The sequence below is a fragment of the Cervus elaphus genome, chromosome 24 (genome assembly GCF_910594005.1).
Source record: "Cervus elaphus chromosome 24, mCerEla1.1, whole genome shotgun sequence".
NCBI classification, from domain to species: Eukaryota; Metazoa; Chordata; class Mammalia; order Artiodactyla; family Cervidae; genus Cervus; species Cervus elaphus.
The window spans coordinates 22,841,321-22,865,373 of record NC_057838.1 but is presented as its reverse complement, the minus strand read 5'-3'; the positions used below and the strand labels follow the sequence as shown (position 1 = coordinate 22,865,373).

Sequence of the window (24,053 nt, the reverse complement as noted above, 5' to 3'; positions counted from 1 at the left end):
CCCTACAGTGAGACTCAGCGTGTTTGTCAGCTGGTGAAGCAGGATTTACTCATCACCCAGTTCTTGAATTGCATGATTGTATCATTCATTATATTACACGGCAATGACTCTGACCAGATTCGGTGGTGTGACCAGAATACTCCTCCCACTCCCTGTCTCTTGTGCAATCTTGGGCGGGTTGCCCTTCTTTAAACTAGGGTAATGATATCTTGCCTTTCTACCTCCTGGGTTGTTGTGAGGAGCTTAAGAGATAATATATGGAACTATAATTTTTGTGAACTATCAAGCAGTATTCAAATATAAGGGATCATTATGGCCATTAAGTGACTAGCTGATTTACATCTTAAAGTCACATTTTAAAAAAAATTCTCTGATGATAATGTTTAACTAGTATATTATAAAACAAGATGGTCAAGAAACAACTACAGAGAAATTTAGCTTATAGTATGATCTTTCTGTGTTCTCCAATGTTACATAGGAATTCCTGGAAATAAGAAAACTTTAGGACTTCCCTGGTAGTCCAGTGGTTAAGAATTCACCAGCCAAATCAGGGGACACATGATTGATCTCTGGTCCAGGAAGATTCCACATGCCGTGGGGCACCTAAGCCCATGTGCCACAACTGCTGAGCCCATGAGCCTAGAGTGTCTGACTCTTTGCGACCCCATGAATTGCAGCATGCCAGGCATCCCTGTCCATCACTAACTCCTGGAGTTTACTCAAACTCATGTCCATTGAGTCGGAGATGCCATCCAGCCATCTCATCCTCTGTCATCCCCTTCTCCTCCTGCCCCCAATCCTTCCCAGCATCAGGGTCTTTTCCAATGAGTCAGCTCTTCACATGAGGTGGCCAAAGTATTGGAGTTTCAGCTTTATCATCAGTCCTTCCAATGAATACCCAGGACTGATTTCCTTTAGGATGGACTGGTTGGATCTCCTTGCAGTCCAAGGAACTCTCAAGAGTCTTCTCCAACACCACAGTTCAAAAGCATTAATTTTTCGGTGCTCAGCTTTCTTCACAGTCCAACTCTCACATCCATACATGACCACTGGAAAAATCATAGCCTTGACTAGACGGACCTTTGTTGGCAAAGTAATGTCTCTGCTTTTTAATATGCTATTTAGGTTGGTCATAACTTTCCTTCCAAGGAGTAAGCGTCTTTTAATTTCATGGCTGCAATCACCGTCTGCAGTGATTTTGGAGCCCAAAAAAATAAAGTCTGCCACTTTTTCCACTGTTTCCCCATCTATTTGCCATGAAGTGATGGGACCGGATGCCATGATCTTAGTTTTCTGAATGTTGAGCTTTAAGCCAACTTTTTCACTCTCCTCTTTCACTTCCATCAAGAGGCTCTTTAGTTCCTCTTCACTTTCTGCCATAAGGGTGGTGTCATCTGCATATCTGAGGTTATTGATATTTCTCCCGGCTATCTTGATTCCAGCTTGTGCTTCTTCCAGCCCAGCGTTTCTCATGATGTACTCTGCATATAAGTTAAATAAGCAGGGTGACAATATACAGCCTTGCCATACTTCTTTTCCTATTTGGAACCAGTCTGTTGTTCCATGTCCAGTTCTAACTGTTGCTTCCTGACCTGCATACAGGTTTCTCAAGAGGTGGGTCAGGTGGTCTGGTATTCCCATTTCCTTCAGAATTTTCCACAGTTTATTGTGATCCACACAGTTAAAAGACTGGCATAGTCAGTAAAGCAGAAATAGATGTTTTTCTGGAACTCTCTTGCTTTTTCGATGATCCAGCGGATGTTGGCAATTTGATCTCTGGTTCCTCTGCCTTTTCTAAAACGAGCTTGAACATCTTGAACTCAAATTATGTATATGCAATAAAGGAAATCCTTAATTATGGTTGTAATATGCAATGACCAATTCTGAGTCAATTAAAAAATTCTATAATACAGTAAGTAAAATACAGATAAGTGGAATACAATGATATTGTTAAAAATATGTTCTCTGGCAACCCACTCCAGTATTCTTGCCTGGAAAAGTCCATGGACAGAGGAGCCTGGCGGGCTGCAGTCCATGGGGTTACATGACTGAGCGTGTGTGTATGAGGGTGGAGGGAGATGGGTTGGTAGCAATAAAGTGGTAGAACTAAAAAAAAAAATTCTCATTTTTCTCAATGTTGATGGCAAAGTAAAGAGAATTGGACACAGGGTACTTATTCTCTAACAGAAAACAGAAACCGACTTTGATAAGGGAAAGAGGAAGTTTATTGGAAAGAGGATTCTGGAGCAGTTCCAGAGGAAGGACAGCACACTGGTGAGCTCCAGGTCGCCAGCAGCAGCAGGCCCTGGTTCCGCTCCCAGGGCATTTCCACACGGTGTCAGGAGGCTTCTATTTGAATTTGGGGAAGAAATAAGTTGATGGGCCAGGGCCAGTTTGTGGCCCTGGAGGCCAGGGATGGAGTAATGTGAGTGGGAGCTTACTGGAATCCCATGGCTGGAATGAAGAAGGAACAAAGAGGACGTGAGGAAAAGGATGCCAGGCAAACAAAAGCCAACAGATGTTCTCATCAGGAGCTTCTCAGGAAACACAGGCTTTAATCCCAACATCAGCCCTAAATGAGTAAATGTGAATAAGTCGTCTCACTGTGTGGCAGGCGTATTTACACTTTATGTCAGTATAAAAGTAGGGCCACAACTGGACCCACCTGCCATAAAACTATTTATTGGTCACAGTACATAAAATTCCAACTCTCAGAACAACATTTTTAAAGTTAAAGAACAATTCTTCCAGAGGATCAAATTAAGAGATAATTTTGTAGGCACTATCATCACTTCTATTCAACACTGCACTAGAGTTTTCAGCCAGTACAAACCTTAAGATAAAAGTGAAAGAGCCAAAGAGATTGTACAGAAATAAAAAAGTTATCGTTTTTTACAGAAGGTGTGATTGTATATACATAATGTTCAAAAAATCTATTAACTATTGCAATTAATAAGTAAATTCAGCAATGTCACTGAGTGAGGGTCAATGTACAAAATTTCATCTTATTTCTGTATCAGCAACACAATAACAACAAAAACAAAATGAAATTTAAAAAATGGTACCATTGACAAAAATAGCATAGAAACGTTAAATCTGTAGGAATCCATTTGACAAAAGATGTGCAGCCAATTCCCTAAAATTATCTATAAATTAATTCAATTCCAGTGAAAGTCTCAGAAGAGCTTTTATTTTGGTGGAAACTGATCAGCTGACTCTAAAATTTATAAAGAAATGCAAAAGGTGAAGAATAGCTGAGGCAATTTTGAAGAAGAAAAACAAATTTGGAGGATCTATGTCACCAGGTATTGCAGTCTACTAGGATGGCCAACTATTCTAGTTTGCCCAGTTCTGAGGGGTTTTCTGAGATGCAATGCTGTCAGTTTTAAAAACTAGAAAGTTAAATATATCAAATTACTATTTTGTACACCTTAAACTAACATAGTGTTATATGTCAAATTATACCTCAATAAAAATGTGGGGAGTGGGGGGCTGCAATGTCCTGGGAAAACTAGGACAAGTCAATCACCCAAGGATTTAGTACAGAGCTATCGTTATTAAAATGGTATGATATTGGCACGTGCATATAAAAAAAATAAACCAATGAAAGAGAACAAAGAGACCAGAAACAGACTCAAACATATATTACCATCAGATTATGACAGATGGCATAACCGTAGTCCTTTTGGGAAACGATGATCTTTTTCCATAATTGGTACTGAATGAGTGGCTATCCATGGGGGTGGTGGAAGACACCTCAATTTCTAATTCAACACAAAAAATAAATTCCAGATGAATTATGTTTCTAAATATAAAAGATAAAACAATAAAGCTTCTAGGGGAAAAAATAGGAGAATGTTCAACCATGACATGGACAAAGATTTTCTAAATAAGGTACAGAAAATGCTAAATATAAAGGAAAAAACTGGTAAGTTGAACTAGATTAAATTTAAATGTTTGTATTCATTAAAAATATGTCTAAGAAAATGAAAATTCAAGCAAGTCACAGTGAGGGAAGATACATGATTTTCACATATACGTTGTTAAGTTGCTAAGTTGTGTCTGACTCTTGGGACCCCATGGGTGTAGCCCACCAGACTCCTCTGTCCATGGGATTTCCCAGGCAAGAACACTGGACCGGGTTGCCATTTCCTTCTCTTGGGGATCTTCCTGACCCAGGGATCAAACCCATGTCCCCTGCATTGGCAGGCAGATTCTTTACTGCCGAGCTACTGCGGAAGCCCAAATATATATGGTGTGTGTGTATATATATAAAATACATTAAATTTATGTAATTAATAATTATATAAGCATATTTATATGCATTATACATATATTTGTATTAAATATTGTATTTAACATTTATATGTTCATGTTTATATCAAATACAAAATTATATGTAATATATAATAAATATATTTTTATGTATAAATCACATATATCTCCTCTCACTCTGTATATGTGTTTTTATGTATGTATATCTATAAATCTATATATCTATACCTATCTTATCTGTTTATATAAACATACACACATAAATATACATATACACCATTTGTTAGGTATATATCTGACAAGGGAACCATATACAGAATATATAAAGAGTTCCCATAAGTCAATAATAAAAAGACATATGAAATGGTGCTTGACTTCACTAGTCATCAGAGAGATGCAAATTAAATTCTCTCTGAAAGAATACTACATGTCTACCTGAAGAGCTAAAATGAAAAAGACAGACAATACCAAGCACTGACAAGGATGTGGGGCAAGTAGAACTTCCATGCATTGTTAAAAGCAGTGTCAAATGTACAGTCATTCTGGGAAGTTCTTTGGCAATGTCTGCTAAAGCTCAACACATTCACACCTGCTGACCTACAGATTCCACTTTGGGGTACATACCTAGACACCTAACAAAAATCTTCCTGAAGGGTTTTAGACCTGGGGTCACAAATTCAAATACATACAGAGAAAGGTCAGGCAAGTGATATCAATTACTGGCCAGAAGGACATTTTCAGCAGAAGTGATTTAAGTGGACATGTTAGACACCTTTGGCATGGCTGATCCTCACTCTTTTGTTTACTTTTCCCTGAAACAGCCCCTAACCATGTCCAGACTCAGATTTCTGCCTCTCTCTCTCCCTCTCAATGGCTTATTGCTCTTATGTGGACACCTCAGCCAAACCAGGGCCATGGATGCAGGTCTGCCCAGGTCCTCCTGCCTGGGTGGGGCACCATCCCCCAGCTGCTGTGCGCGTTGGCCGCTAACAGCTCACAGTGGCCCCTTCTCTTGAATCTCCTTGATCCAAAATGCTTGAGAAATGATGCCCTCTCCTGAAGGCAGCCCACGGTCAATAACTGATGGATAGGGGGTATGCAAGCAGGCTCCATGCTTTGAGATGGGGTAACTGCAGGGCTGTACGCTCTCCAGATTCCACAGTGAGATCAGCCTGAGACTAGACTTGCATCTCTTTCTCTTGCTCTGTCCTGCTTCCCTCACTGCCTATCAGATTTCCCCTGAGAGCGTCCCCCCAGTAAATCACTTGCATCAGCACCCTTCTGCTTCTAGGGAGCCCAAGGTCAGTCACAGGGCCCATAACATGCTCTTTCCCCAAGGAACTGAGAGCCTAGTGAGACAGTCCCATCAATGTCAACACAACCACTGTCTTCCCCTTGCTGAGCTGTGGGTGTTCGGCTTCCCTTTGAATTCATAAAAGCCTTCAGGAGCTTTCCGATGATCCCCCTTTCTGTTCAAGTCAGTCAAAGTGCATTAGTCTTCCCTGAAGCCAGGATAACCTTAACTAGTCTGATGGGTATTCCAGGCCTGACCTACAACGGCTACAGAGATATGACCCAGTGCTTTGTGGAAGAACATCAGTTGGAATACTGAGGGAAAAACTCATTGATTACCCTTCCTTATTCCCTTGGCTTCAGTAACTAGGAGAGTTGCTAGGAATGCTCCCTACCCATTAATCCCCTAGGAATTCAGAGTTAATTTGTTACCCAGGGCTGTTTCCCCAAGACCTTCTCGATTCCCAGGAGGCAGAGAGCTAAATTCCTTCCACTGGTCGTCATCCCCTTGTAGCTCTCTGTTTCCAGTCCTGTCCAGGAAGCCTCTAGCATCTCTCTGAGCCTTCTTATCCCTAAAATGTACTTTTCTACATCCTCTTCTTCTGTGTGTGTGTGCGTGTGTGTGTGTGTGCGAGCAGATATACACAGTGTGTTTGCCTACATGTTAGGAAGGCAAAAAGACGAGGTGGGGGAATCACAGGAGGGTGGCGAGATTTCAAATCACCATGGGTTATAAAGAAAGGGTGACGCAGCACAAGCCTGATTAGTTCCACTCAGGATTGTTCACTGATTCATCAGAAAATTGATTCTTCTGACCCAGACTCTCCTCTCTCAATGGTCAAAGGCAGCTTTTGTTTGAGCCAGCCTCTATAGCAACTTGATGTAGTCTAGCCCAAGACAAGTTTCTACCCGAGCCAAACGGGGCTACTGCTGGGTAATATTTGAAGATGTTAACCTGTGTTCAGTTTTGCAGTGGGGGTCTCCGCCTCTCCCCTGCCTCCCCTGAAGCAGACAAGGCCGTCACGTGCCCTCAGCGAAGCCACACTGCAGGGTGAAGGGGAAAAAGTTGAAGAGTCTCTCTGACTTGTTCCTAATGACTGGTAGAGGTCACACACTGATGGTTCACTGGTCTTAAGAGTGCTCACAGATGACCGCCCATTGTACATTGTTTGGCCCCCACTGTACTTTTTAAAAGTCTCACTGGGGCCACGCTGGGCTCAGCTCTCCAGTTTACCACAGTCCCCAGTACTCCCTACTGTCTGCCCCCATTGATATTCCCCACCTGGCCTCTTTCTGGGTACACTGGAATCTGTGACCCCAACCCCAAAACCATTAATGAGGAGTATGTTTGCTACCCTAGAAGCAAACATTCTCCTCTCTGAGGAAAAAACAAGAAGAGGATTAAGAGAGGAAGTTTCTCTCTCAGAAGACAGAAAGTCACAATGTAAGGCCCAATGATGGCTATGGGCGTGATTTCACTGCATGCAACTTAAATAACAAGCCTAGGCAAGACTGATGGGTGATAGACCATCATGAGTGAAGACAGCAATGTGGGTCTAAGGGAGAAGGGAGGAGAGGCTGTGATCTAGGATCTCATCTGCTCAGCATCCCTTCCTCCCTCTCCTTGGTTATCCTTGGGAAACTGCCCCAACCCATGGCACAGAATCTTGAAGCAAATGTCAGTCAAAGTGCCATGGCCAAGGGATATGTGTGGTCAAGTGACCCAAAGCAAGCCATTCACACTCTTTCTTCCAGGAAACTGGACCTTGAACACAGGAACACAAGGGTGGAAAATCTATCCCAATAGAGGTTCCATGAAGGAATCACTCATTAACTCCTGCTACCCAGATTCCTCAGGGGTCTTAATTCCTTCTCCTTCTGGGGCTCACCATGGCAGATTCTGTACATTCTCTGAGCCTTCCCATGTTATTCCAATAAGCTCTCTCAAGGGTCAGTTTCTGTTGCAGGCAACCAGAGAACCCTGGGGTTCCTGGGGGATGTGGAATGGGAGCCAAAAAAAATGGCCTATTCCAGGTGACGAGCATGTTCTCAGCAGCACCTCTCAAGAACCCTGCTCAGCCTGGCTCAAGAGGAAACTTCAAGGGAGGAAGTGTGAGGAATTGGGTGGAGGGAGATAAGGGGAAGGGGCTAGAGTGGGAGAACACTGGACTGCTTGTCTGCAGTGGGGGCTTTCTCCCAGTGCAGTCTCCCATGATGTGGCTGGAGACATCGCTGGGCCGGAATCAGTAAGCAGCAGAGAACTGGGCAGCATGCACTGGAGACCAGGGATGTGCCAAGGAAGCAGGTTCTGCAGGAAGCCTCATCCCCCAGTGAGCTGAGGCCGCAAAGAGCTGGGAATCATTACCGAAGAGGAGCAAGACCAGTGGAGGAGGAGAGAACACCAGAATGCAAAAACTGCTTGTGAAGAACAGAATGGACTGGACTTCCCTGGTGGTCCAGTGGATCAGAATTCACCTGCCCATGCAGGGGATGTGGGTTTGCTCCCTGCTCCGGGAGAAGCCCACATGCCATAGGGCAACTGAGCCTGTGTGTCGCAACTACTGAGCCCGTGCTCCGCAGCAAGAGAAACTACAGCAATGAGAAGCCTGCGCACCACAACGAAGAGCAGCCCCTGCTTGCCACAACTAGAGGAAGCCCAAGCAGCCAAAATTAAAAAAAAAAAGAACAAAATGGACTCCTGAATCAATCCGCCTGTGTTTGAAACCTGGTTCCACCCCTGACTTTGTGTGATCAGTTGTTTCACCCTTAAATTCTCCCTGTGTGTGCATGCTAAGCCGCTTCAGTCGTGTGTGACTCTTTGAGATCCCATGGATTATAGCCCGCCAGACTCTTCTGTCCAAAGGATTCTCCAGGCAAGAATACTCAAGTGGGTTGCTATGTCCTCCTGCAGGGGATCTTCCCAACCCAGGGATTGAACTTGTGCCTCTTGACTGTCTCCTGCATTGGCAGGCAGGTTCTTTACCACTAGCGCCATCTGGGAAGCCCTAAATACTCCCTACCTCAATTTAATTTACTGGCTGGCAAAAGCCAAGCACTCAATAAAGAGTGAGTAGTGTTATTATTTTTATCAATAAAATCTTATTCCTTTAATCTGAATCATTAATTGCCAATTATTATTATTACCATTTAAACGTCAGATTCAAAGCCACAGACCATGCCTGCACACCCATACACATACAAAATACACAATTATATTTCAGAAATACCCCTGGGGCCCAGCCTGAAATTACAGACTTACAAACCTGAAACAAAGCCAGTAAGATACCATAAACACAAAAGATCCAACAGGTGTAAACTTGTACCATTTTGTTAAAAGGGAAATATAGTCTGAGACACCAAGCTATGGGATGGACAGGGATCCAGGTGACTGGCAGAATTGGGACAATAACGTGGGGCTACTTTCTGTTCTGATAAGATTCTTGGTAACTAGATACAGAAGGAGACCATGCTGCTTGAACAGAAACTCGATGGCCTGTGACGGACCTCATGAGCCCAAGGAACTGGATCTGAAAATGTAACTGTATCATTGAAATAATTCCACATGTCACTCTTTAAGAAGATGGGGTAATGGAGAAAGTGCTGGCTTGGGAGTCCCCAGAGGGCCCATGAAGGACTTCTGGGAGAGGTTCACTCTCTTAAAACCTGGCTCTCCCACATTAGCAGCCCCTGACTATGGCATGCACGGCTCTCCTCCACCCTTGTGAGTATGGCCTATTCTGTCTGGAGTACCTTAATCTCACTCCTTCTCCACTTCAGCCAGATGCTTTCAGGATCTCTGAGTTTTAAAACCAATGTGTGACAATTTGTATGGAAATACAAAAAACCTCAAATAGACAAAGCAATCTTGAGAAAGAAGAATGGAACTGGAGGAATCAACCTGCCTGACTTTAGACTATACTACAAAGCTACAGTCATCAAGACAGTACGGTACTGGCACAAAGACAGAAATATAAATCAGTGGAACAAAATAGAAAGCCCAGAGATAAATCCACACACCTATGGATACCTTATCTTTGACAAAGGAGGCAAGAATATACGATGGAGAAAGGACAATCTCTTTAACAAGTGGTGCTGGGGGTCAACAACCTGTAAAAGAATGAAACTAGAACACTTTCTAATACCATACACAAAAATAAACTCAAAATGGATTAAAGATTTAAATGTAAGACCAGAAGCTATAAAACTGCTAGAGGAAAACATAGGCAAAACACTCTCTGACATAAATCACAGCAGGATCCTCTATGACCCACCTCCTAGAGTAATGGAAATAAAAGCAAAAATAAACAAATTGGATCTAATTAAACTTAAAAGCTTTTGCACAATGGAGGAAACTATAAGCAAGGTGAAAAGGCAGTCTTCAGAATGGAAGAAAATAATAGCAAACAAAGCAACTGACAAAGAATTAATCTCAAAAATATATAAGCAACCCCTGCAGCTCAATTTGAGAAAAATAAATGACCCAATCAAAAAATGGGCCAAAGAACTAAACAGACATTTCTCCAAAGAAGACATACAGATGGCTAACAAACACAAGAAAAGATGCTCAACATCATTCATTATCAGAGAAACGCAAATCAAAACCACAATGAGGTACCATCACACGCCAGTCAGGATGGCTCCTATCCAAAAGTCTACAAGCAATAAATGCTGGAGAGGGTGTGGAGAAAAGGGAACCCTCTTACACTGTTGGTGGGAATGCAAACTAGTACAGCCACTATGGAGAACAGTGTGGAGACTCCTTAAAAAACTGGAAATAGAACTGCCATATGACCCAGCAATCCCACTTCTGGGCACACACACCGAGGAAACCAGATCTGAAAGAGACACGTGCACCCCAATGTTCATCGCAGCACTGTTTATAATAGCCAGGACATGGAAACAACCTAGATGCCCATCAGCAGACGAATGGATAAGGAAGCTGTGGTACATATACACAATGGAATATTACTCAGCCATAACACATTTGAATCAATTCTAATGAGGTGGATGAAACTGGAGCCTATTATACAGAGTGAAGTAAGTCAGAAGAAAAACACCAATACAGTATATTAACGCATATATATGGAATTTAGAAAGATGGTAACGATGACCCTATATGCAAGACAGGAAAAGAGACACAGATGTAAAGAACAGACTTTTGGACTCTGTGGGAGAAGGTGAGGGTGGGATGATTTGAGAGAATAGCAATGAAACATGTATATTACCATATGTGAAACAGATCGCCAGTCCAAGTTCGGTGCATGAAACAGGGCACTCAAAGCCAGTGCACTGGGACGACCCAGAGGGAGGGGAAGGGGAGGGAGGTGGGAGGGGGTTCAGGATGGGGGACACGTGTACACCCATGGCTGATTCATGTCAATGTATGGCAAAAACCACTACAATATTGTAAAGTAATTAGCCTCCAATTAAAGTAAATCAATCAATCAAAAAAAAAAAAAAAAAAACAATGTGTGAGATTCCCCGGTGGTCCAGTGGTTATGACTTTGCACTTTCACAGTCAAGGGCCTGGGTTTAATCCCTGGTTGGGGAACTAAGATCCTACAAGCTGAGCAGCGTGGCCATTAAAAAAAAAAAATACAATGTGTCCTCCCTCAGAAACAATATTTTATCCCAAAGGTCAGTTGGCAAATGTGGACATTGACCTTGGGTCATAACCCAATGCTGTTGAGTGGGCCATTTCCCTGGGTAATGGAGGCATAAGGAATTTAAGCTCTAAAGCCAGACTTCCCACCACTCTTCTGCATGGCAGGAGGAACAATTATTATTAACCTCACATTCCAGATGAAGAAACTGAATCTTAGTGAGAGAAGTGACTTGCTCAAGATCACAGAGCTGGGGAGTGGCCACTGAGCCCCACACCCACCTCGTCTGCCTCAAATCCAGGGTTATACCCTAGACAACCTTATTGTCTCCAGGTTCTGTAGGCTTTGAGGGACCTTCTGAACTCAGGGTCTGGGGAACAGTCCCCTTCAGGCAGAGGGGAGACCTTAGAACGAACTCCAAGATACATCGAGAAATATCCTAAGAGGCATTTGGATTATATCTATGAACAAAGCACAAAGATCCCCATCTCTGGGGAACTTACATTCTGGTTGGGAGGGAGAAACAGTAAACCATAAGAGTAACAAGTGGACGACAGTGTGAGCTTCCCAGGTGGTGCCACCAGTAAAGAACACACCTGACGATGCAGGAGACACAAGAGACACCGGTTTGATCCCTGGGTCAAAAAGATCCCCTGCAGTAGGAATGGCCACCTGCTCCACGATTCAGGCCTGGAAAATTCCATGGACAAAGGAGCCTGGCAGGCTACAGTCCACGGGGTCGCGAAGAGTCAGACACGACTGGGCGACTGAACACACACACACAGATGATAAAGTACTATCAAGAGGTAATAAAGGCAACTAAAAAGAAAGAAAGAAAAAGGAATCAGGACAGGAGGAAGTGCTGCAGTTTTAAACAAAGTGGTCAGGGAAGGTCTTTCTGGGAAGGTGACAATTTGAGCAGACTTTGAAGAAGTTCAGAGGTTGACCCATGAGATATCTGGACACAGAGGATTTCAGAAAGATAGGAGAGATGGTGCAAAGGCCCTGAGGCAGAAGTATTCCGAATGTGTGCAAGGAGGTCAGAGTGAGCTGTGGGCAGAGGGGTACGGGAGGCAGGTTGCAAGGGGCCTCTCGGGTGACTGGAAGAACTTTCACTCTGAGTGAAATAGTATGCCATGGAGGGTCCTGGGCAAAGGAGTAACATGATCTGACTCATATTTTAAGAGTAACTCTGGCCACTGTATTAGGAGTAGATTGTAGCGAGCAAGGGTGGAAGCACCTGGGCCCATTAATATGAACAGGTCAGGAAGACAGGAAACGAGCAGAAGAACAGACAGAATTAGATCAACCAGAGTGTTTTCCTAGAAGCCACAACAAGAAAGAGTTTTTTTTTTAATTGAACTATAGTTGATTCATAATATATTATTAGTTTCAGGCATATAGCAAAGTGACCCACATATATATGTGTGTGTGTGTGTGTGTATATATATATATATATACTTTTCCTTATAGATTATTAAGATATTGAATATAGATATAAGATATTGAATATATTTCCCTATACAGTAGATCCTTATTGATTATCTATTTTATATATATTAGGTTGTATATACTAATCCCAACCTCCTAATTTATCCCTCCCCTCCACATTTCCCCTTTGGTAACTATAACTTTTTGTTATTGTTGTTGTTTTTTAAAAACTTTATAAACTTTTTATTTTGTTTTGGGGTATAGCCAATTAACAATGTTGTGGTAGTTTCAGGTGAACAACAAAGGAACTCAGACATACCATATACACGTATCCATTCTCCCCCAAACCCTCCTCCCATCAAGGCTGGCACATAACACTGAGCATTCCATGTACTGCTATACGATAGGTCCTTGTTGGTTACCCATTTTAAACATAGCAGTGTTTACATGACCTTCCCAAAGTCCCTGACTGTCCCTTCCCTTCCGGCAACCAAAAGTTCATTTTCTACATAACTTTGTTTTCTAAATCTGTGAGCTTGTTTCTGTTTTGTAAATTAGCTCATTTGTATTATTTTTTTAGATTCCACATATAAATGAAATCATACATTCATCTTTCTCTGATTTACTTCATTTAATATGATCATTTTCAGGTCGATCCATGTTGCTGCAAAGGCATTTCTCTTTTTTATGACTAATATTCCGTTGTCTGTATGTACCACATCTTTTTCATTTGTCTGTCAATGGACATTTAAGTTGTGTCTATGTCATGGCTATCGTAAATAGCAGTGCTACGAACATTGGGGTGCATGTGTCTTTTTGAATTAGAGTTTTCATCTTTTCCGAATATATGCCCAGGAATGGGATTGCTAGATCATATGGTAGCTCTATTTTTAGTTTTTTAAAGTACCTTCATACTGCTGTCCACAGTGGCAGCACCGATTTACATTCCCAACAATGTAGGAGAGTTCTCTTTTCTCCATTCCCTCTTCAGCACTTATTATTTGTAGACTTAAAAAATCTTAAATTTATTGAGCACCTAGATATCTTATGTATTGTTCTAAGCATTTTATACACAGAAGCTCATCTAATCCTCATAACTTCCTTAGAAGGTAAATTTTACAGGTAAGGAAAGTAAAGTTTAGGGAGATTAAGTAACTTGTTATGTAGCCAGCAAACAAGCGAGTTAGGCTCTGAGGTTCCAAGTTGGTTCACTTAGACTCCTCTCTCTCATTATTCGTAGACTTTTCGGTGCTGGCTGTTCTAACTGGAGTGAGGTGATACCTCATTGTGGTTTTCATTTGCATTTCTCTAATAATTAGTGATGCATCTTTTGGGAACTTTTACTGGCTGTTTCCTTTCTCTGGAACAACTTCCCTCCAGCTCTTCCAGGTCTCAGCTCAGTCACTCCTCCTCAGAGGCGCTGCCCCATCCTTGTTTAAACTCTTTCTGTGCACTTCTCACTGTGTAGACTGACCTTGCTTATTTGGTTTGCCTACTGATGGTGCAGTGTAAAGAATTAGCCTGACAATGCAGGAGACGCAAGAGACATGGGTTCAGTCCCTGGGTTGGGAAGATCCCCTGGAGGAGGGCCTGGCAACCCATTCCAATATTCTTGCCTGGAAAGTCCCATGGACAGAGGAGCCTGGCGGGCTACAGTCCGTGGGATCGCAAAGAGCTGGACATGACTGAGTGACTGAACACACACACGTACTTCTGAGCGTCCTGCCTCCTCCTCTTGCATTGCTAGAATCTAAGCTCCAGGAAGGCAGGGACCTTCTCTGTCTTATTTCTTTAGGTATCATCAGTGTCTGGAACAGTGTCTGGAAAATTTTCAACTCACATACATATTTGTTGCATGAATAAAGAAGTCCCTGATTTCCCCTGACAAGGAGACTGAGGACCCACATCACACAGGTAATAGGGTCTGACCCTATTATTACTATAGGCATGGCCCCTCCCTTCAAGCCACTTTACGTAGGGAACCTGGAAAAACACATTCCTCCCCTTCTGTGTCTTGATCTCAAGTTTTATGATCTTGTCTTTGGTTCCTGTGTGGGATTACCATGGCCATCCCTCTGGGGCAAGTACTAATGGCTAAGTTGCAATGAGCTAGCATCTCCTTACCTGTTTTTCTCTATTCTAAGATGGCTACTTTTCACATTTTAGCATTTCTCCAAATGGAATTCATTTTACAGTTAATGAATACTTAATACAGTTTCCTTTTCCTCCTTGAAAACTCTTATTAAACCTGGGGTGTATCTTGCGGTAATGGTGTCTTAGAATCTGGAAGTAAATTGCAGTGGAAACTCTATTGGTTTCCAGCAAGTAATGGTATTTGGAATAAATAATGGAAATTTCTTTCTTTCCCCTGGGTTGTATTCTTTCTGTTTTACACAGATACTGTATGCATAGCCTCCGATATTTATTTTGTTGCTAATGATATATTTTCTCCTTGTCTACCTTCCTGATAGAATCTGGGAATTGAATAATGCAAGAACATAAAGATACATCTAGATTTGTTCTGACAAGTTTCATATCACTGACTCTACTTGGAGGAGAAAATTTGACCTTAAGAAAAATTACACTGAGAAATCCAGCTGCTATTACAAAAACCGGGCAGCCCAGAGAAAATGATGCTCCGTCTATTGTAGTACCCGTGTAATTTATGTCAACAGAAAGCCAATAACTTCATCATGATCTGGAAGTAAATTTCAGTTGTGAGATCTTGGGCTCTCTCCTGATCGGATAGAAGGAAGCATGCTGTATAAATTCTCGGCTCCAACTTCCCAAAAGGACTTTGGTGGGAGGTGGGAGGTGACGGTGGGGAGGGTAAGACAGATGGCTCTCAGATTGCTCTGATTTCTCATCAGCCGTCACCAAACGCTGCCAGGCATTTGACAGAGAGAAGAGATTTATGCAGGAGCATCAGGGAGGTAACAGGAAATAGAAAATATGATTTTAATAAACATTCTTCCTAAAACTAAGGCTGTCATTTTAAATTGACATGCTGAAATTGATGCTTCTCCATCAAATGTAGATTCATCTGGTCTTTTTTCTAAAAAAACAAAAACAAAAACCTCCATTCTGGATGCAAAGGCTGCTTAATCAACCTTTGGACTTTGGATTCCCAATTTGGATCTGGCAGATATTAAAACCATTTGTCCTAAGCCAGTTGTACAACCTTTTATTTGCTGTCAGTTGAAATGTGTTTTGAATGTGTTTCCCTCCATTCTGCTGGCTGCTGGGCAGTGATCTCAGACATCCTCTCCACACTGGACCACCATTCTGGGGTCTTGTGACGTCAAGTCCTAGGGAGTGAGCATCCTTTAGTGACCAGGTGCCTGGGGTCACTGCGGACACATCGACTGTCCCAGCCCACTTCTAGGGCGCCCCCTCACCACTCTTGGGCCTGGAAATCCTTTGTACAGATGTCCATATTCTTACCTCTGTGGTGAACTAATTATTCTTCTTTGGGGTCCCAACCTCTCACTGATGCTGGGAAAGATTGGGGCAGGAGGAGAAGGGGGCCACAGAGGAGGAGACGGTTGGATGGCATCACCGACTCAGTGGACATGAGTTTGAACAAACTCCAGGAGGACAGGGAAGCCCGGTGTGCTGCTGTCCATGGGGTCGCAAAGAGTCGGACACAACTGGGTGAGTGAACAACGGCTTCCACCTCTCACTAGGTCTCCAGGTGGAGGCCTGGGGCTCCCAGGGCCTAAGGAATCCTGTTTCCTCAACTGGGAAGAATCTCTGTCTGGTTTGAGGGAGATGCTTCCTTCCTCCTTCCCTCTCTGAAAACTCCTTTCTCCCTCCCTACACCCTCCAAATTCTTCCTCGGGTGGGGCTAGGGTTAGGACAAGGGGAGTGAGGTATCCTCTTCAGCCATTAAATGTAACAGTACAAACTTTAAAACTGTGGCTTTTATGAGGGTTTTCATTTTGATTTTTTAAAACTGTTGCATTAGAACATTACCTTATCTTGATTATTAAGTGTTTGGGTGGCTCCTTAAAATTTGGGACCAGGGACACTGCTTCACCTGACCTCACCCTAATCCTGGGCACAGATTTTGGAAACAAAAGCAGAAGATCCCATGGCCTGAGTCTCTTTTTGTCTTGCCATGGACCCTGAAACCATCTTGAACTGGAGAAAAGAGGGAGGGGACATGTGGGGAGGATGTATCATAAATTAATATCTCAGGGCCACACAGAAGTAGAGGGCTGGTCTGTCTCAAAGACTCTTTCCAGCCCTAATACCAAGCAGAAGAGAAGATGAGACAGAGCTGGGGGCTCCTGGATGGACGTACAGAAAGGGAGAGGCCCACTCCCCCACCCACCTCAGTTGTCAGCAGCAACTAAAACCACCTTTCAGCTCAGATTCCTGACCAGTCAACCAACCATCGCTGGCTAGAAACATCCCAGCAGGGATGACAGTGGTTCTGATCTGCTGGACGCCTCTTAGTTTCCTTTTCCTCATTTCTTTGAGGCTCAATTGTGGACTTTCTGCCTGTGGCCCTGAGACACTCTGTACTGCTGCACTCATTAAAAAACAAAACCCAAATCTCTTTTCCCCTGAAGAGTCTTTGTTTCCCAAAATGCCACCGGTGCAGCTTGATTCTATTTTTGAAAAAGGCCCCACTTTTGCCCAATGGCGTCAACACAGCACTCTCGCTAAGGTGGGGCGCTGAGCCTTCAGATCTGAGGGTGAGCCCTTTCACTGTGCCGCTTTCTTCACGCTTGCCCTCAGAGGTGAAAATCAGCACCATGGAGATCATCTTGTAAAGTCTGAAGAGCTGTTCCCCTGCCTGGAATCGGAGGGGCCTGGCCTTTGTGACCCCGACGCAGCCGCTTTCAAGCTGCCAGGCTTGGCGTTTTCAGCCCTCACAGACATTGCTCAAGGGTTGAACATCGCCGTTTTCTCCACATTGCGAACTCCCTTGAAAATACCAGGAGAAGCACAGGACCTTTTGTCCTCTGGCGGCCGCTTCTGAGCGTTTTCTTTTGCCAAGTGTCCCCCACAGCATCCCTGCCGTGGGCTCGGAGGCACTGTGTGCTGGTTTTGCGCGTTTTCTTGTCCCAGGCGGTGTTTCTGTTGCTCCTTCAGGTCCCTCTTGCACAGGTCAGAGCCTGCGGGACATCTCCTTCTGCACAGTGGCCTCTGTCTGTCCCTTCCTGTCTGAGGCACTCTTCTTCGTGTGCGTGTCTGTATAAGCTGCATCTTCCCGAAGTCATGAAGTTGCGAGGAAGATTAGCAGGTAGAAGGGGGTGTATTGTTGGGTCATGGGGTGAGGTGGGGCTGCTCATAGAAAAGGTTTCCGGAGAACGGGGGTCACTGCACTCCAGCCTTGCCGTCTCTCTGAGGCCCAGTAGCCTTGAACTGGTGCCCACCCCCCCGCCCCGCTCCTGCACACACCCCGCTTCACCCCAGCTTCCTGGGCCTCCCTCGGTGGCATCTGTGGATGTCAAGGTACCCACGCTAGCTCTTAGGTCCCCATTACCCTGAGGCTTCTCTCCTCAGAGCCAGCAGGGCCAGTGTCTCTGGGTCCATTTCCAAGTTCCTGGGAATAACCTCTGATCAGTCAGCATGGGTCTGATGGGAGATCACAGAGTACAGGGCAGCCCCTTTTGGAGGACACTGGGTTTCTCTAAGAGAAGGAGATGGGCTGGGCAGGAAATACTAGGTATCTGTGTGTATGCTCAGTCATGGCCAACTCTCTATGACCCCATGGATTGTAATCCACCATGCTCCTCTGTCCCTGGAATTTTCCAGGCAAGAATATTGGAGTGGAGTGCCATTTCCTCCTCCTGGGGATCTCGCCACCCAGGGATCGAACCCGTGTCTCTTGTGAATCATGCATTGACAGGTGGATTCTTTATTGCTGAGCTGCCTGGGAAGCCTGGGGTATCTCTGGTGCCCCTCTAAATGCTGCTTCCTGCTTTCTATCTACTGCTCCGTGGAACTTCTGAGCAGCTGACCTTTGGAGGGAAAATGATCCTCTTCTGATGGTCTGACTCCCTGATCTCCTCTGTTCTGGGTTCTGAGGCTGATGTAGGGCTAAGAGAGATCTTTCCCACACTATGACTAAAATTTAAAAAATTTTTTCCATGTGTACCTGTATGGGCTTCTCAGGTGGTGCTAGTGGTAAAGAACCTGCCTGCCAATGCAGGAGGCGTAAGAGATGTGGGTTTGATCCCTGAGTTAGGAAGATCCCTTGGAGGAGGGCATGGCAACCCACTCCAGGATTCTTGCCTAGAAAATCCCATGGAGCCTGGTGAGCTACAGTCCATAGGGTTGCAAAGAGTCAGACACAACTGAGGTGACTTAGCAGGTGTGTATCTTTATTAAACTTTTAAACAATAATTATCTCATCTATCCAGAATTAATTTTGGTGCAAGGATTCAGGTAGGAAATTCAGATTTATTTCTCCCAAAGGTGACTAGTCAGCTATCCTGACACACTTTTTGATTTATCCATTTTTGGGGGTTTCATTTTAAAGAATATCTTTTTTGTCACAGGCTAAATTTCCTTATACTTTAAGTGTGTATCTAGATTACATAGATCTTCCTCAGCTTCTGATGGGGTTGTGTCCCAATAAAGCCATTATAAGTTGAAAATATCTTAGGTCGAAAATGCATTTAATACACCTACTCTACTGAATATCATAGCTTAATCAAGCCTAACTTACATGTGCTCAGAACACTTACATTAGCCTACAGCTGGGCAAAACCATCTAATACACAGCCCATTTTATAACAACTGTCAGGACTTCCCTAGTGGTCCAGGGGTTAAGACCCTGTACTTTCAATGCAGGGGGCCTGGGTTCAACCCCTACTCAAGGAACTAGATCCCACATACCACAGCTAAGAGTTCGCATGCCACACACACTAAAGATCCCTCGTGCTACAACTAAGACCTGGCGGAGCCAAATAAGTCAATAAATATTTCTAATAAAGTGTCAAATATCTCACGTAATTTATGGAACTCTGTATTGAAAGTGAAACATGGAATGGAATGCTTGTAAGTGTTATCTTTTGTTTACCCTCATTATCATGCGGCTGACTGGGAGCTACCTCTGCACAGCATCATGAGAGAGGACCTATTATAGAGGACTAGCCCAGAAAAGATCACAATTCAAAATCTGAAGTAAAAAAAAAAAACTTTCTAACTGAACGCACTTCTCTGTGCCCCACCATGGAGTCGAGAAGTCATGTTGAACCACCAGAAGCCAGGGATCACCTGTATTCTAGTTCATTCATGTATTAACCCACGTGTCAGAATCACCCTGTTTTGATCACTACGGGCTGCTTCTCTTAAACTGTGGAGTCGTTCTGTACATCTCGTGAGTATTCTGACTGCTCACCCTTACAGAGGCGACTGGACCCTGCAGCAGGTCTCTCTCCATGGAGGGAGACCCCTGCCTTGGGAGTGCCTGCTGGGTGTGGGGCGTTTCCCTGCCATGCCCATGTGAGCTGACCAAAGCTGCAGGGTCCGGCTCTGCTCACTGGTCAGCCAGCTGCCCACGCGGGAGCCTTTCTCAGCAAGGCCCGTGTACCCGAGCTTGCTTCCCACAGGTTTAGTGCAAGGGTGAGCTCTGGGGAGAGTGAGGTCAGCCAGCCAAGAACCCTATTCCATTGGGTGCTGGCAGTGGGCTTCCTGGGATCCCATCACTTCATTTCCAGTTGGGTTTTTTCTTAAAAGCCTGTTTAGCAGACAGTGGAAAGGCCAGCACAACTTCCAGGGTTCCCTTTGTCTGTAACTTTCCAGCTTTTAAGTTTTAGGCCTGTGTCTGCTCCTCTTCTGGTTTCCTGTTGCAATTTAGAAGTTTTGACCCTAAGCTCAATTAGTTACTTTGATAGCGACTTCAGAAATGGAAGAGGGACTTCCCTGGTAGTCCAGTGACTAAGATTCTGCACTCCTAATACAGGGGACCCAGTTTTTATCTCTTGTCAGGAAACTAAATCCCACATGCTGCAACTTAAGAGTTGACATGTCACAGCTAAGACCTGGCATAGCCAGATATGTAAATATATATATAGATATAAAAAGAAATGGGAGAAAAAGAATTAAATGCATAGATTTAGTTACCCCATGGATGGGAGATTCTACACTTTTTAAAGGGAGTAATGGGAATATAAATGATTCCTTTCCTAAAGGCAATATTTCTAAAATGTGAGTCTGTGATAGATTATAGGATTTGTCCACAACTCTAGCTTCCTTCCTGGCCCTTGTCCTGGCTTCTCTCAACTTCCGTGGGAGAAATTTACATCCTTGCCCAGTTGATGTTGGCCATGTGACTTGCTCTGGCCAATAGGATGTGAGCAAAGATGATGTGAGCAGAGGCTTTAAACGTGCGTACCTGTAGCTGGGCTTCCTGTGCTTCTGCCACCTGCCACAAATAGAGCATGAGCTTGTTCAAAGGTGAATGACACCGGAAACAGACTGGAAGTTGGCCTGCAGACTGGTGGACAAGAAAAACAGAGGGTTATTGTAAGCCGTTAGAATTTGGTGGTTGTTTGTTACACAGCACAGCTCTAGTGCAGCCAACACCTGACAAATATTGAGTAATACATGCATCCTTTTTAGAGAAAGAAAATTCTAGCAAACTCTCTGTGTTGACATAATTCATTCAACAAGTAATACTGTATATGTGTGTGTAATATGTGTGTGTACTGAGGTGAGGGATAGAAACAGGGGGACCAGTTAGAAGAAGTAAATCATTGTATATAATGAAACTTAAAAATTTCAATCAACCCTACGCACACATTTCCTATTCTTGTAAGTCCTAAGAAACCATAAAGGCAAAGCAAAATTACAAGTTAACCAAATAAAGCTACATCAATAACCTCTAGCAACTCAGTGGGATGGACGATGCTTCCACAAAACTGTCTTTGCACTGCGCATATACTCCTTGCTGTTCTGTCTCAGACTCTTTTGGGTCACATATGCTCAGACCACGTGAGCCCTGGGACCTGCTGGTGGTCCAGTGGTTAAGACTGTGCTTACAATGCAGGGCCACTGGTTTGATCCCTGGTCAGGGAAATTCCACCTGCTGTGTGGCATAGCCAAACAGACAACCCCCAAAAGACCCCTGTGAGCCCTACAATGATGTAATTCCAACAAGACTTTTCTACAATTGCTATGGAGCTCACAGCTGGGTCCTTTGGCTTTTCCTTCTTAGTATCAATGCTTCCTTAAGAAGTCAGCCCACGTCTGATCTATTTCACTAAGAGGCAAGAATTAAAACAACAGCAATGAACACAATCTCCCAGCAATATCCTACCTAACAAATGTAAAACAAAGGCCTGGAATTTGGTTTGATGATTTACCTTTATCAGGCTGACGATCTGGCATATATATGTATTAACTTTTTAAGGCTATCATGGAAGTTAAAAGAGTTCACAAATCTTGGAGAGACTGTCAGATCCCCATCCTACTTATGCAGTTTGGGATCCACTGCATTCAAACTTTCTTGTTGAAGAGAAAGGAAGAGACAAGACGTTTCACAATCTGGGCAGCAGATGGCACTCACGACATTTAGAATCACACAGGGGCTGCCAAACAGGGTGTGCTGGTCCACTTCAAACACAATTTGCTGGTGTTGCATTCAGTGAGCTTGCTGTTTTAAAATCTTTTTAAAACACGCCCCTCTGTACGACCTTATTTAGGCTGAGTCAGCCAAGTTCAACCCCATGTAGCACAGGCTGGTGCTCCTTGGGCTATGCTCGTTTTTTGCTAGCAGCGTGGGCTTGTGGGGAGAGTTCCTACCCTCGTTAGGCACGGGAGGGTGGCTTTTCCAAGATGGTCCTCTCCAGAGCCTCTCACCTGCAAGGCTGTAAGGCCTTTCTGCTCTGGCCTTTCCATCAGGCTAAGGGGCTTCGGAAAGGGCATCTGTGCTTCTACCCTTAGCAACATGGAAATCCAGCATGCACTCCCTTCAGCGGTATGGAGATTGTAAGATATTTTGTTTTCAATGTGGTATATGGTCTCAACCACTCTAAGCCTTGGTTTTCCATTTGGAAACTTGGAATAGCAACATCTTCTTAAAGAATGGGTACTTACAGGGTGCCTCACTTATATAAGGACAATCACCCTGAGTTCTTTGGGATGGAGAAAATAAAGATTCAGTCATAAAATTTAAGCTGTCACTTTGTCCAGCTGAATATTTAATTCCCAGGAAGGAGAAAGAAAGTTGCTGAAGGGAGCAAGTAGATGGCTCTAGAGCTCAGCTCTTTTCTCTCCCAACACAGTATGTGTGTCTGCTTGTGTGTGTGCATGTATGTGTTTGGCTGTGGTGGGTTTCAGTCGCGGTACCGGGGTCTTTAGGGTACGGGGTACAAGGGATTTTTTAGCTGTGGCATGTAAACTCTTACTTGCAGCATGTGGGATCTGGTTTCCCAACCAGGGGTCGAACCCAGGCTCCCTGCGCTGGGAGCATGGAGTCTCAGCCACTGGACCATCAGGGAAGTCTACCAATGAAGTTTTAAAAAAATTCACAATGGATATTTTCCCCCTTGGGTGCTCCAAGTCTATGCTCACTGCTGGGCCAGCACTGGGTCAGGACTGCTCACCTGGGCATGTCCTGCCCACATAATCCTGGTGTGGAGAACAATGGAGAAAAATACAGGGTATATTCAGTCTTCATTAACCTAACCCAACCCTGGGGTGTCCTAAAGTGTGGAAGTATAGCCAGTAGTGTATTACATTTTACAGTTTGAAGGTGTCTTTGACATAAATACTTTTTATATGTGTGATATAAATATACATATATATCATCATGTATATATATATATATATATATATATATATATATATATATATATATATATATCATGCTGTGCTAAGCTGCTTCAGCTGTGCCTGACTCTCTGCGAACAATGGACTCTAGCCCACCAGGCTCCTCTGTCCATGGGATTCTCCAGGCATATGCTTCCAGATTTCAGGGACCCTCATACTAAGTATTGATTTTTTTTTTCTTTTAGGTTGAGGGCTATTTAACATCCAATAAAATGCATTGATCTTAAGTGTTTAGTTTTGACAACTGAGTAATTGCTTTTTGAGAACACAACTGAAGTCTAAAGGGGGATGGAGTAACACAATTTGTATGTGAGGGGATGAAACTTGCTCTCTCTGGCCTGTCTGGAAAGGGAGAAATACTGACTTCTCAGAGCCCCATCAGGCTTCCTGAGAGGCAGGACCCCTTACTTGTCTTCTGAAATCTCAGAAGACAAGGGGAGAGAGCATACTAGAGCTGCAGCTGTGAGTCACAGGCTCTACTTTATACTCCCAGGACCCTCATTAAGGATCTGGGGGGTCACCCTTCACTAACATGGACAAACACCAGGCCTGTCTAGGTCCACTTTAGGGACTCCTTGTGGCTCCTGGCTTTAAATGCTTGGATTTTAATTTGTTACTTCTGAATCTTTGTCTTCTATCTCCATTCTATGTTTCGTC

General features: G+C 43.8%; 1 long non-coding RNA gene across 3 annotated transcripts in view; it reads right to left on the bottom strand.

Moving 5' to 3' along the window:
- Window positions 1–2,208: 2,208 nt before the first annotated feature.
- LOC122682712 overlaps window positions 2,209–24,053 on the bottom strand; it is a 69,591-nt gene continuing 47,746 nt past the window's right edge. The window contains exons 3-5 of one of the 3 annotated variants that reach the window (XR_006337485.1): window positions 20,959–21,060; window positions 3,650–3,764; window positions 2,209–2,454 (exon numbers count right to left, since the gene is read on the bottom strand). This is a non-coding gene — a long non-coding RNA (uncharacterized LOC122682712). Of the gene's footprint in view, window positions 2,573–3,649; window positions 3,765–20,958; window positions 21,061–24,053 lie in introns of all 3 variants that reach the window. The other 2 variants (XR_006337486.1, XR_006337487.1) reach the window with 2 other exon arrangements.